The sequence below is a fragment of the Plecotus auritus genome, assembly GCF_963455305.1.
Source record: "Plecotus auritus genome assembly, chromosome: 2".
Classification (NCBI taxonomy): Eukaryota; Metazoa; Chordata; class Mammalia; order Chiroptera; family Vespertilionidae; genus Plecotus; species Plecotus auritus.
The window spans coordinates 22,321,225-22,334,968 of NC_137771.1; the positions used below are offsets into that span (position 1 = coordinate 22,321,225).

General features: G+C 48.1%; 1 protein-coding gene across 2 annotated transcripts in view; it reads left to right on the forward strand.

Moving 5' to 3' along the window:
- Positions 1-13,744, forward strand: part of LOC308241589 (uncharacterized protein C1orf94) — a 38,627-nt gene that overhangs the window by 2,095 nt on the left and 22,788 nt on the right. The gene's annotated exons all lie outside the window — the stretch shown is intronic.

A 13,744-nucleotide genomic window follows, 5' to 3' on the forward strand; every position in this document is an offset into this window, starting at 1 on the left:
GACCCTAGACTAGTGCTGTAAGGGTCATCCTGGGGTCAAGTGGCCTGGTGGGTGGCTCCCCCATTCAGCCAGAGCTGTTCTGCTTTTATAGCTTTTACTTTACTGGAGTTCCGAGTAAAGACTGCGTTTAAAGGAAAAAAAGGGGGGGCTCTGTTACTGAGAAAAGAGCTGGGAAACCACTGACTTAGATGAATAAACGATATAATCGTGTAGATATCAACCAAGCAGAACACAATGAGCTATTCTTGAAAGAAAGGCAGCTGAGATGGTGGAGTCAGATAACCGGTTTCAGATCCTATTGCAGCCCCGAGCCAGCTGCGGGGTTGGTCTAATTTACGTTTCAGTTTCCTCATCTGCCAAATGGAGATGATTACTATGCACTTCATCGCGTTGTTGGGATGATTAAATGGGATATTTAAACATTCTTGGTAATAACTAGGATTTGCAAAAATTCCTTGTAATGATGATGCTGTTGATTCCTTCAAGCCCTACAATTATTATATGGGGTAGGTACTATTTTAAATACCTCCTCTTTTTACTTTTCATTATGCAAATCTTCAAACTATCAAATAGAATAGTATAGTGAATGTCTGTGTGTCTGTCACTGAGCTTCATTATCAAACTTGTGCCATTCGGGTTTCAATTTCTCCTTCCCCTGTTTTGAAATGAAATCCTTTTTACACATGAGGTAACAGGTTCGAAGGGGTTAATGTCTTTGGCCGAGGCCCTGCAGTTAGGAAGTGGTAGGGTTTCAGAAAGTAAACCCAGGACCCTCTGAGCCATTACACGATGGTATTGGCTATCTTCCCCTGGAAATCGAGGCATCTTTTTGGATAGTCAAAATGTTTGGCAGTGTCATATTTGAATGATCATGTAGAGATAACAGATTTCAAATCCAGGGAGCTGTCCAGAGTGTTTCAGGCTGGCTTCACACCCTCAAGACCCCTCTCAGCTAACCTTCCTTTTGCTTAATTTGTAGGCCTGATTTTGGTGATGTTTTCTGCTATGAGCCAGCTAGATAAGGACGTCCTAGAACTCTTATTAGCCAGAATATTTTTTCTTGACTGTGTCTCTATATATTTCAGAAACATAAATACCTCGAGTTTGAAAGGGACTTTGAAGGTCATCTTTTGCTGCTTGAGTCCCTCTTCAAAATCCTTGCCGAGTGGTTATCCACTTTTACACTTTCTCAGATGGGGAGCTCACCACTTTATAAAGTAGCCCTTCCTTTGTTATGGACCCTGCTGTCAAAAGACCACTTTCTTCTTGTACTGAAATCTGTCTCTATCAGACTAATACCCACTGATCTGGATTCTGCCTTTAGGGCTCCAAACCAAGTCTATCCCCTATTTCTCTCAATAGCCCTTTAGATGTTAAAAGATAGCAACAATACTTCTCCTAGGATTTCTGGTTTGTACAAGCTGAATTTCTCCGGTTTTCTAAGTTTTCCGTCACGTGCCAGCTTGGTCAGTTTCTTATGCATACGGCTGGTCCTGTGGCAGTGCAGCACCAGAACCAGGTATGGTCCAATCTGTGCTGATTGGGTCCTCCCTGTTAATATTCTGTTCTCATGGTAATGGCGATTAAAACCAGGCTTGTTTTTCTCCCCAAGTGGACTTCACTATGTGGGCACATTTTGAGTTTATTCATTCAATTATTTATGCAACAAATGTTTATTAAGCATCTACTATGTGCCTAGCACAGTGCTAAGAGCTAGTGGGATAGAAGCTGCCTTCCTACAGCTTCCATTCAAGTAGGGGAAAGAAACAGAAAATAAGTTATTAAAAGACTAGGATAAATTCAGATGTGAAAAGAACTGGTGTTCTAGTTGGAGGAAACCAATATAAACATGTAAAAATAACCCAGATAATTTCAGATAGCAATGAGTGCTCTGATAGAAATAAAACCGAGTAAAGTACTAGGGACAGCATCTTTAGATGGGATGGTCAGGGAAGGACTCTCTAGAAGAGGTAGTCATTTGAGCCGAGACCTGGATACCCAGAAGGAGCCAACAAGTGAAGATCTGGGGAAGGATGTCCAGGCAGAAAGAAGAGCAACTGTGAAGACCCTGAGGTGGGAGTGGCTTGGAGAGGAACAGCATGTCTGGGGCGTATGGAATGACAGACATGGGGCAAGGTGATATCTGAGGCAGGCAGGCAAGGTCTTAGAAAGCCTGGAAGATCCCTCTAGGGAGTTTGTAGTTGATTCTCCATGTGATGGACACCCTTTGGAGGTTTTAGGGAAGGAGGTGTAATTTGATCAGATTCACTAATTTTTAAATATCTCTCCAGCTGCTGCATGGAGAGGGTTTGTAGGCATGTGAGACAGAAAGTTGGGAGACCTCTGGGAAGATGCTGCAATAGTCTAGGTGAGGCAGGAGGTGGTGCCTGGATCAGAGAGATTGTAGTGGGGATGGAAAAAGTGCAGGATTCAGTGTGTATTTTGAGAGGAGCAAACAGACCTGCTGATGGGTTGGGGTACACAAACGGGGACATGAGTCTTAACTTGAGGGTTTGGGCTTGAGCCTCTGGTTGGATGGTGGTACCATTCATGGAGGTGGAGAAGAAACAGGAAGAAATCAGCTTTCGGGGAGAAATCAATAGTTCTGTCTGGTGTCAATTAAACTCCAGAATTGTGTTCCGTTATCTTTTAATTAGTCTTAAATTTGGGCTTAGAGAATTGTGGCCAGCCACTCACTGACTCATATTCTAGGATTACTCATTCATTTATTCCCCTCATCACGATAATTGCACAGCTTCAATTGGGGGCTTTGGGTTTGCTGTTGACTCAATTGCTCTGACTGGGAAGTGTCATTTGTTCATTCCATCATTTATCGATTCATTCAATAAGCACTCACAGTTGCCTTCTCAGTGCCAGAGAACAAACCAATTCTTTATGCTCCTATTATTTAAACAATTGGATGTATCTTGTTTTTCTAGAAAAGTTGCTTGGAATATATACCAACTTTCATTTATTACTATTATTATTTTAAAAATCTAGTGATGGGAGTGATAAGGACAAGACTCACAGTTGGAAACTCAGACTGATGTCCTAGAGTAGAAGCCAGCCCTGAGTCCAATGCTCCAGGCTCGTGTTTTCTCCCCTTGCGGGAACAAACACCGCTCTGACAATTCGAGGAAAGCTGCTCTATACCTTGTGTCTGAAGCACATCCTCAGATCCCTTGACATTTTGTAAATGACTTCAGAGACTCCTGCGACCCTGTTTGGACCCCTTTTCTCTTGGAACCAATACTTAAGTGTCTTCTTCCCCTGAGCTTCCCTGGGCTGAGTCTCAGCCTCTGCTGTGACCTCAATCACAGTAACATTATCACACCCCCTTCCTGGCTGTCAAGTGAATTACGAATGTAATGATGCTGGCAGACAGAGGTCCGGGGTCCTTCGACCCTTCCCTCCTTGAGTCTCCTCACACGTCCTGCAGTCATCTTCTTCTTTTTTTTAAATATGTTTTTATTGATTTTTAGAGAGAGGAAGGGAGAGAGATAGAGAGAGAGAAACATCGATGAGAGAGAAACATTGATCGGCTGCCTCCTGCACACCCCCTACTGGGGATGAGCCACAATCTGGCAGGGAATCAAACTGGTGACCTCCTGGTTCCTGGGTCAACACTCAACCACAGAGCTACACTGGCTGAGCTGCAGTTGCCTTCTTGACTTTTGGTCTCCCTGCTTATCTCTCTTCTGCCATCATTACAACATCTCATCTTGTTGTGCCTAGTTTTTCCCCCTCCTGGATGTCCTTTCCCCTGCAGCAGCTTCATCTTCCTAAAGCACATCAACAGTGCAGGTCAGGCATCTTCCATGGTTCCCTCACTGCCTTCTGAATCCCTTGACCTGGTTTCAAGGGTCTCAATAGTTGGCCCTACCTACATCTTTAGATGAACATCTTGCTGCTCTTCTCCACTCCCTATAACCAAGACGAGCTACCAGCAGGTGCACATCTTCTTGTGTCTGCTCAGGTTATTTCAACTCCAGGAATGCCTTTCATCCATATCTCTGTCTATTAAAATCCTACCCATCCTTAAAGCCCTAGAATAAGTGTATCATCCTCTGAAATTTGCACTGCTCACCCCATTCAACATTTTTTTCTTCTTCCCTCTTCCATGTTCCTCTTTTCAATTTAAGTAAACAATTACAATCCTTCTCTTTCCTGAGGGTTTAAAGGTGATAAGAATATCAATATCAGACAACAGCAAAATATGGAGACTGGTGGATTTGAATCCTAGCATACTTCCTAGTTGTAAGCAAGTTACTCAAACTTTCTGTGCCCTACTTTCCTCATCTGAAACATGGAAAAAGTCCTGTGACCACCTTAAAAGATTATTGTGGAGGTTAATGAAATAGGGTATGTAAAGCTCACATAGCACCTGGCATAAGATAAGGACTCATCATCAGCATCAGCATCATCAGCATCAGCATCATGGGCATCAGCATCATCAGCATCAGCATCATCACCATCACCATCAGCATCATCACCATCAGCAGCATCACCATCAGCAGCATCACCATCAGTATCAGTAGCAGCAGCATCACCATTAGCATCATCACTGTCAGCATCATCACCATCAGCATCATCACTAGCATCAGCATCATCACTGTTATCACCATCATTATTGTTCTTATCAACAATAAAATGACAGGGGTTAAGTAATTAAAAATAGTATGGGGGAAAAGATATTTATATACCAGAAAATCTAAGCAAAGGGAAAGTACTCAGCTGAGGATAACATTTTGCTGTGAGATTCTTGGCAGCTACGTCAAAGAGGGAACATAGCAGTTAATTTCCATAACTCATATTATCTAATAAGAGAAAGCAGGGAAGCTCATCAGCAGAGACAAAGTGGAGGGGTCTTTATATGAGGATGATGGAACAGAAGACTCGGTTTAGAACCAGCTCTCAGGTTTACCAGAGGGGAGGACACAACACCTCATTTGGATTTGTCGGTGCATTTCTGGCATGGGATTCCTGATAAGGTGGTCACCTGGCACAAGCTGTATGTTGACTTGTGGCAACAATACTTCTCCCCCACTTGACCAGGGCTCCTTAAGGGCAAGGGCAGTGTCTTACTCATCTTTGTCTCCTCAGCACCCCGCTGAGTTCCTGGCATTTGATGACTATGCAGTGTATATGAATGAATGAGGAAATGAATGATGGATGAACCATAAAAATGCCACTGCAAGGAGGGTGAGTGAGGCCCAGAGGTGGCCAGGATCCAAGCAAGAGTCACGATCATCAGAGGAAGAACTGAGTGACATAGGGACAGAATATCAATAAGCCAAGACATTGCAGGGTTTCCCCCATCCTTTCTGCCTTAAGCTGCGGAAAAGGAAAGTAATGTTTTCTTGAGCACCTGATATGTGCCAGACTCTGCATTTTAATTTTCTGTTTATCTCATTGTCTTAGCAACACCTTTCAGTAGATGGTCCATAGTACTTCCCTTTTACAGATGAGGAAGCTGAGGCTCAGAGAAGTTAGGCAACTTGCCCTGAGTCATCCAGCTCAAATGGCGGCAGAGCAGAGAGAGGAACCTGATGGCTCCAAGGCCAGGGCTCTTTCCCAGACACCAAGAGACCTTTACAATAGCCCGTGCGTGTCTGCTTAGCACTAGGAACCATGAGCGGTGAAGGGAAGATGAATCGTGATTAACGTCCCATGTCCCGTGTCCCCCTTTTTAATTTAATTTTATGGTTTCGGGACTTGTGCGGCAGGTTGTGGGAGCCTGCAGAGATGGGCCACCGGTGGTTTGGATTAATCCCCTTTTTAATATCTTTGTTGCAACGTTATTTCCAATTCAGCTCCCAAGTCACATTAAAAAAATACCTCTTCCTTAGGGTAAGCCTTCTCTTATTAAACAGATTCAAATGAAAAGTTTTAAAGATAATTTGAACAATAAGAATCACTCTGTAGCTCCCAGCCGAAGCTCCTTTATTGCCGTATTTATTCCGCAGTATTTCCTGTCTCATTCCCCAGCTCACTGAATCCTTCATCCCCCCAACCCTTTCAATCCTTGGCCCAACTCAGACCTGAGTCCTGTGTTCTCAACTTCTCCTTTCCCCTCCTGTGGGCGGAGGGTGGGGAAGAGGTGGGGTGGGAGGTGTCTCACCTCCACCTGCCAATCAGGGAGGAGCCGGAAAGTGGAAGAAAATTTGCACCAGGCTTGTGCCTCCCTGTACATCATTTGCATCAGAATGCAGATTCCTGGGCCCCATTATGCACCAACTGAACTGCCATTTTCCCGCGAGGGCCCAGGAATCTGCATTTGGAACAAGCACTGCAGGTGATTCCCGTGCACATGCATAGACAGTTCCTTGATACTTTAGGGGTCAAAGATGATGCAACCTCAGGCGTAACAAGGACATAGCTTTGAGAAGGTGGTGCTCCAAAGAAAAGCATGTGGGAAGGAGACTGACCTTTACTGAATTCCAAGTGTGTGCCAGGGACATTGTAAAAAATGACTCAACTCTATAAAGGCCTCCGCTAAGAAGGGAGACGAACTCGAAGTCCAGGCTTGGTGTTCAGGCAGCTGACGATTTCACAGTGTTACCTCCTTTTACCTCAGCCTGGGTGGTGTCCCCATCCATCCCCGTGAAGTTTCGGAGCCTTCCCCAACTTTCCACCCCTAGCCAGCCCGGCTCTGGGCTGTGAAGGGTCAGCAGGGCTCTAAGCCTCCATTCCAGAGTGGCTCTCCCGCACCACCAGGTCTCTCTCTCCTTAGGAGCTGCTAACATTTGCATAGCGCTGCTACAGTTTACCAAGCGCTTTCACATTCATCATTTCACTTAATCCTCACTGCAGCCAGGAGAGTGGAGGAGGAGTGGGGTGGGGAGCCCAGAGCTCCTGAAGGCCCTCCGCCTAGCTCCCCTGCCCCCCACTGGAGAGGTCCCTGCAGACAAAGCTCAGTGGGTTTCCAGGTACCTTTGGGACACAGGTGTGTAGGCCCTAGGATGGCAGCTAAACCTGCAGCTTCTCTCAACTGTCCCCTCCACCCTCAAAATGAAAAAACTCGGCCCAGGCCCCTCAGCTGGTTAGAGAGGTGGAATCCATCCTTTCCCCTGGCCCCTTTTCTTCCTGCTGTTTTTTTACAAGTGTGCACACATGGGTGTATATGTATGGTGTACTTGGCTGTGCTGTGTGTGTCCATGTGTATTCATGTCTGCAGCATGTGTGTGTGCATGGCTGTGGTGTGTGTACACATGGCTGTGTGTGCGTGCATGGATGTGGTATATGTTCATGAGTGTGCTGTGTGTACATGGCTATGCTGTGTGTGCGTATGCACATGGACATGGTATGTATATCTGCACTGCTGTGCTGTATGTGCATGAATGGATGTGGTGTATGTTCACAAGTGTGCTGTCTATATGTGCATGGGCATGGTATGTGTGTGTGTGTGTGTGTGTGTGCATTGCTATGCTGTATGCTCACCAGTATGCTATGTGTATGTGTGTGTGTGTGTACATGGACATGTTATGTGTGTATGCACTGCTGTGCTGTGTGTGTGCATTGGCATGGTGTGTGTGTGTGCACTGCTCTGCTGTGTGTGTGCATGGGTGTGGATTGTGTATGGGGAGGGAAACCCAGGGTAGTTCAATGAACCCTGGAGAGGGAAGATGGAGGAAGGTAGCTTTGACATGGATGGCCATGTTCCTTCCATCCACAGTGGGCAGGGCCACCCTGGGTGCTGTGACATATGCACCAGGGGAATGTCCGTCAGCCCGGGGCAAGTGAGGGCGGGGCTTACTGGGGGCTGGTGCCAGGCTGGATGTAGAGCCTCTGCCTCTATGATGAAGGCCTCTGCTTGTCTGAGGCCTTGCCACCCCCACTCACAGCCATGGCTCCTTCTAGTCCCTGCGTTGGCCCCACCTACCCACCAAGTCCTGCCTTCTGCTGCCTCATCCTCCTAGTTCCTGGCTGGCTCCTGGCCTTTGGCCCTCCTGCAACTGAGATTCAGAGAAGGGAGGTGAATTGAGGTCACCCATCGGAAAGGACAGAGCTGGAGGAGTTTGAATGCAGGTCTTCTGATTGCCAAGGCCTTGCTCTCTCTCCCACTGCTATTTTGGAAAATGTAGGGTAGTGGCTAAGAGTAGTGGCTTGGAGCGGTGAGGACTTGCTCCCAACTCTGCTCCAGCACTTACTCTCTTGGGTGAACTTGAATTTGTTGTTCAATTCCTGAGCCTCAGTTTCCTCTTTCTAAATTGGGGAGGAAGATGTTACCTATTCCTCATGGTTGCTGTGGAGTCTAACAGCTGGCACCTGGCAGACACAGCACAGGCCCTGGCTCAGGTTCAGACCCTTCCCATCATACCCCTGGGCTACTATTGGGAAGAGACCAGAGTCTGACACTTCCCTGCTGAGATCTCCTCAGTGGCTTTCCTGTTCCTGTAGAATAAAAACTTGGAGCATCACTCTAAGACCTGGCAGGCTCTGACTCTTGCCATCTCTAACCTCACCTCTTGTGACCTCCCCACCTTCCAATTTATGTACCCCACCCACTTGAGCGTAGTCCCACCAGTGCACCAAGCTCTTCCTTACTATGTGATACTCACACATGCTGTTCCCTGTGTCTGGAAAGCTCTTCCTTGCTTTTTTTTTTTTTTAACCTGGTTAAACGCTTATTATCCATTAGGCCTCTGCCGAAATAACATTTTCTCTGAGAGCCCGTTCTGCTGTCCTAACTGAGGGATGTACCCCTGGTATTCTCACACACAGTGCTTCACTTGGGTTTTCAGGGTAGCCTCATGGTTAAGAGAGCGGCATCTGGGCAAGATTGCCTCAATTTATACCTTGTCCCTTCTTAATTCTGTGACCTTAGGAAAACTCCCTCATCTTCTTCACATTTAAAACTGGGATGGTTATGTCTCTCTGTATCAGTTAGCTTTTGATACTTAATAGACTGCCCCAAAGTTTTGTGGCTCAAAACAACCACTATTGACTCAGCTCACATTTCTGAAGTTCAGCAGTCTGGGTTGGGTTCAGCCAGGTAGTTCTTCTGGTGGGGACTGGGCATAGCTGGGCACGTTGGGTCTGGCCAACTATTGGGGTTCGCCTCTGGGGGATGCTTCATTCTCCAGCAGACTCTACTGGGCTTGTTCAGCAGGACGTGGCCGAGTCCCAAAAGAAATAAGAGGCAGAGTCCTAATGAATCTAGATGGGAGGGAATTACCAAAGAACCTGGATACAGAATGTCAGAGGTGTGATGAAATGGGCGATGATTGTCATCAGTCTACACACTAGCCCCTGGGGGCTGTTGTGGGGGTTAAAATGAGAGTTTTGCATGGAAAGTGCTTAGCACAGTGCCTGGCTGTTAGCACTCCAGAAAGGCTAACCCTTCTTCCTATTTTGTGAACTAGGGTCTGATGCAGCTTAAGGTCTGGCCCCACTGAGGGGAGGGGATTTGAATCCAGTGTCTGCCTCTCTCTAGAGACGCAGCTCATAGCCAATATGATCTGCTGATCTACCCATGCAGACATCTTGAGAAGTCAGAATCTCACCCAGTCAGGGGGTCAGTCTGTGGACAGGCCACCCTCCCAGCCCCGGTCTGTGCAGGACCCGGAGCCCGTCCCACACTTCCCTCTTCCACCAGCCATGTTGCCTGGGCACGGGGCCTGGGTCCCTGTTTGTGGATGGTCTGAAATGCTATAGCGAGAAGAAAATATTTGTTTTGCTGTCCTCTTCCAGCACTAACAATTTTCTGCTTGCATTTTTCTGTTGTTTGGCTCAGCTGAATAGCAGTTTTCATCTTTGCTCTGTGTTATCATGTACACAGAACTGCTGTCGGGGAGCTAACAGCATGCTTGCTTAGTCATTATTCTGGGAAGGGGTGCCAGCCAGTCAATAGCCTTTATTTTTGTATAACTCTGTACACTGCAAATGCAGAAATAACGCACAGCATCCGCGGACAGAGCCACCGTCAGACACCTATCATTTCTGGAGGCGGACAAAGCAGAGGTGGTGGCAGCAGCTGGAGCCACGGCACCGAGTGTGACTCTTGCTTCCTTTGTCAGCGCCCAGGAGCTGGGTTAACCTTCCTGAGTGATTCACTGTGATCGTCTGTGGCAGATTTTATGGTTTTTCCCAACTCAAAGGAGAAAGCAAATAGCACGGGAGAAGTGCCAACATCGGCAAAACTTCTTAGGAAGAGAGAAAAAGAAGATAGATTCCAGAAATGCAGGCAAGCAGGCTTGGTGTGGAACCCAGCAAAGTTGGAAGGAGAATGAAAAGTCTTTTTGTGAGCCCCCAGATGGTTGCTAGGGGGCAGGTTCTGTGTGGAATCAGCTAGGGGCCTGCCTTACCAAGTTTGGGGGTCTTAGGACTGGACCTACCAGGGTAGTTAGTGAACTGTTCACAGAGATGCCTGGCCAGAGGTGGGACATGGACAGAAGGACAGAAAATGGAATCAAAGCCAGACAGGTTGCAACCTATGCAAGGAGGTAGACAGCCTTTGGCAACAGCGCTCCTGATTCTAAGAGCTCCAAGAAAAGGATACATGTAATGACAAGTTCATGAGCTTCTTCATTCATTTATTCCACAAATACTTCATTCATTTATTCTACAAATAGCTGAAGTTATGTGCCAGGCACTGTGCCAGTCCCCCAGGCCTCTGTGGTGAAGATAAGGCCATCTCGGCCCACAGAGAGGATATGTTGTTGTGGGGAGTAAAGGCATAAAGAAGATACTGTATGATGGTGATAAACACTAAGAGGAAAATAACCTGATGGAGTAGAGACTGCCTCATAAGACTGGGCAGGGGTGTGGGAGAAGGTAATAACACTTTTACAAATGGGATAGGAAAGGTTCATTTGAGAGTGAAACTTGAACTAAGGCATGAATGATGAGAAGGAGCCAGTCAAGGGATGATCTGGCATTCCACAGATATGTAAAGGCATGTCAAGAAATATCTATAAGGCCAGAGTGGCCGGAAGAAGGGGGAATCGAAGTGGGAGGGGGCGATGGGGTCACTTCATGTGGTGCCCTGGATTTTACTCTATGTGTAATGAGAATCCACAGGAGGGTTTAAATAGGGGAATGGTTTGATTTGAGTTCTGGGAATGTCCTAGCCCTTGGACATGCACTTTTCTAGAACAAACAAGAACAAAGGAATCTTGTTTTCATGGGGGTGGAGGGGACAGGTCAGGAGACCCTCCATCAGCGATTTGTAGCTGCACTAAATCTCCATTGCAAGGAGGTGTTGGACAAAGGCTGCCTTGGAGAAGTGTAGATGGGATAGTGGTGACTGGATTGATTGGCTTATTCCCTCAAAGTGTTGATCCAGGATTACTGTCAGGCTGCGGGCAGGGTCTCTAGCAGTGTCCCTAAGGCTCAGCCCTGGAGTGTCTCCCTTTCAACATTTTCATTCACAAGTTGGCGGGAGACCCAGAAGAGGAGCTCATCAGACATGCAGCTGATAGGGAGCTGTGAGGGACAGCTAATGCCACGGATGACAGGCTCAGGATTCACCGCAGTGATTCTCCATAGGCTGGAGTGATGGGATGAGCCCCAGCAATATCCCGACTGCATTCAGGTGGGGGGAATGAAGTCCAGCCTTGGAGCGGGGGCTGGGAGACCTCGCTGGGTACCATCCCTGGAGAGGAAGCAGGCTGGGTGGGAGGAGGTGGTGATGGCAGCTAGACCCACTGGCATCCCCACCCCAGCCTCTTTACTTTCTTGGTGACAAGGACCTTAGCCTCTTTCAGGCTCACTTTTCCCTTCTGTAAAATGGGGATGATACTGTCTATTGCCCAGGGGTGTGGAGAGGATTAAATTTGAGCATATGGATGGATACCTGGTTTTCTGCCTATAGTAAGTCTAATTTAGAAAATCTATTGATATATAGCTTGCTTGGTGTGGTTTTTTTTTTGTTGTTGTTGTTGTTGACGCAGGGTGGGGTGGGGGGAGGGGACTGATCCTTCAATTGTCTGGTTTCTGTGACTTGAGACTCATCTGTTCCCTTTGAGGATGAGGATGAGGATGAAGAGGAAGGAGGGGGATCTAAAACTTAGGACCATGGATTGGCAACCTCTTTATTCCAGTTGTCCCCGTGGACACAGGGTGAGAGTGAGGCCTATTTATAGGCTAAGTCTAGACTTGGGAAGGATGAAAGAAAGGGAGTAGGAGAGAGGACAGGGAAGAGGGAGAGAAGGAAGAGGATGGAGAGGAAAGGAGAGTGATAGTGCAGCTGGCCTTGCCCCACACCAGCCTTGCTGGCCTCCAGAGCTTCCAGGCCAGCCCCCTCCAGCTAAGACTCTCAGCCAGTGTGCTGGCTGCGTACCAAGCACGGTATCAGTGCTGAGCTCACACATGGGTATCTCAGCAAGTTCTCACACTGCCTATGAGGGTGGGTGCTGCAGGTCTCAGACCTCCCTTACAGGGGTCCCTGAGGTTCTAGGGTCTGACATGAATCAGGCTCAGGAGTGGTGCCTGATTCCGAACCAGGTCTATCTGGCTGGAGTCTGCCCTTTCCTGGCACTGCTCCCTGCCTCCTGACCTGGGGAGGCTACATGCAGAAGGCACGGCTGTCTCAGGTGCTGAAATAGCAACACATTCCTGTGTCGTTAGCTCTTCCACATGCACCCAAGTGCCCTGGCCACACAGCCCCTTCCGCAGGAGCCCTGAGCCTCATCTGGACCCAGCAACCAGGGGCTTAATGCCCAGCACAGCAGGAAGCCGCTGGGCCTAGAGCCCGTGTCCATTCTGGTTGGTTGTCAGCTGCAGTGTAGTGATATGTGAGTCATTGTGTGCCCCGTGTGTGTGCACATCAAACACATGTAGGTATGTGTCTGTGTGCACATGTGAATGTGCATGTGCTCATACACAAAGAGCATTACTGGGAAGGCTGGATTTGATTCTGTAGTCACTGTTTGTGGGACTCGCCAGGCCCTCCGAATGTGTTGGCAGGAGCGTGTGCCAGGCCTCCCCAGCTGCAAAGGTCCACTCGTGAGACACTTTAGTTTTTCCCTCTCATCTCTTCTTTGCCATCTTCACCACCTTCCCTCAGGGCCAAAGGTCTGAGCAGTTTACAGAATGCTCTGTGTAGACCACCTCATCCACCCTCCTTGGGAGCCCATTGAGTAGGGGTAGCAGATGGTCTTAAACTGGGTGGTGGTGATTCTCCTGGGAGTGCCAAGGAGGAAGGTGTCCCCTTGTGAAGGATGCTGGTGGGGCATGCTGGGCCACAAGCCAGGCCAGCAGGATTGTCACCCTCTCCCACATCTGGAGAGAGCCAGCAACAGGAGCCTAGAGTCCATGGGACCATCAAGCCCCATCGGGTTAGTGCCGGCCATCAAGGGTCCATCTGGGGGCCAGAGTCTGAGGTGCAGGTGGAGGCCCATGTACAGATATAGGTACATGCTTGTGACTCTGTGCAGGGACCAACCATCTGCTGGTGCTCCTAGGAAGTGGGGCTAGGTCCAGAGGCCTTGATCTGGGCAAAGGGCCATGCCAGCCAGGGTGGACCACTGGGCCACAGTATGGAATCCAGGATTCAGGTGCTCAGCCAGGCGGAACAGGTGTAGACATACTAGCTGACACTGTGTCACCCGTACTCTGTGCCAGACACTGTCCACAGTGCTTTGCATGTCTATGATATTCCTGGAAACCAGATCAGGAAACAGGTACCAAGATACTGAGCAGCCTGCTCAGGGTCACACAGTGGGGAAGTGACAGAGCCCAGTGTGAGGTCCATCTGTCCTCTCCACAGTCCCTTCTCTCACTCTGCCACTCTGCAGCCAGT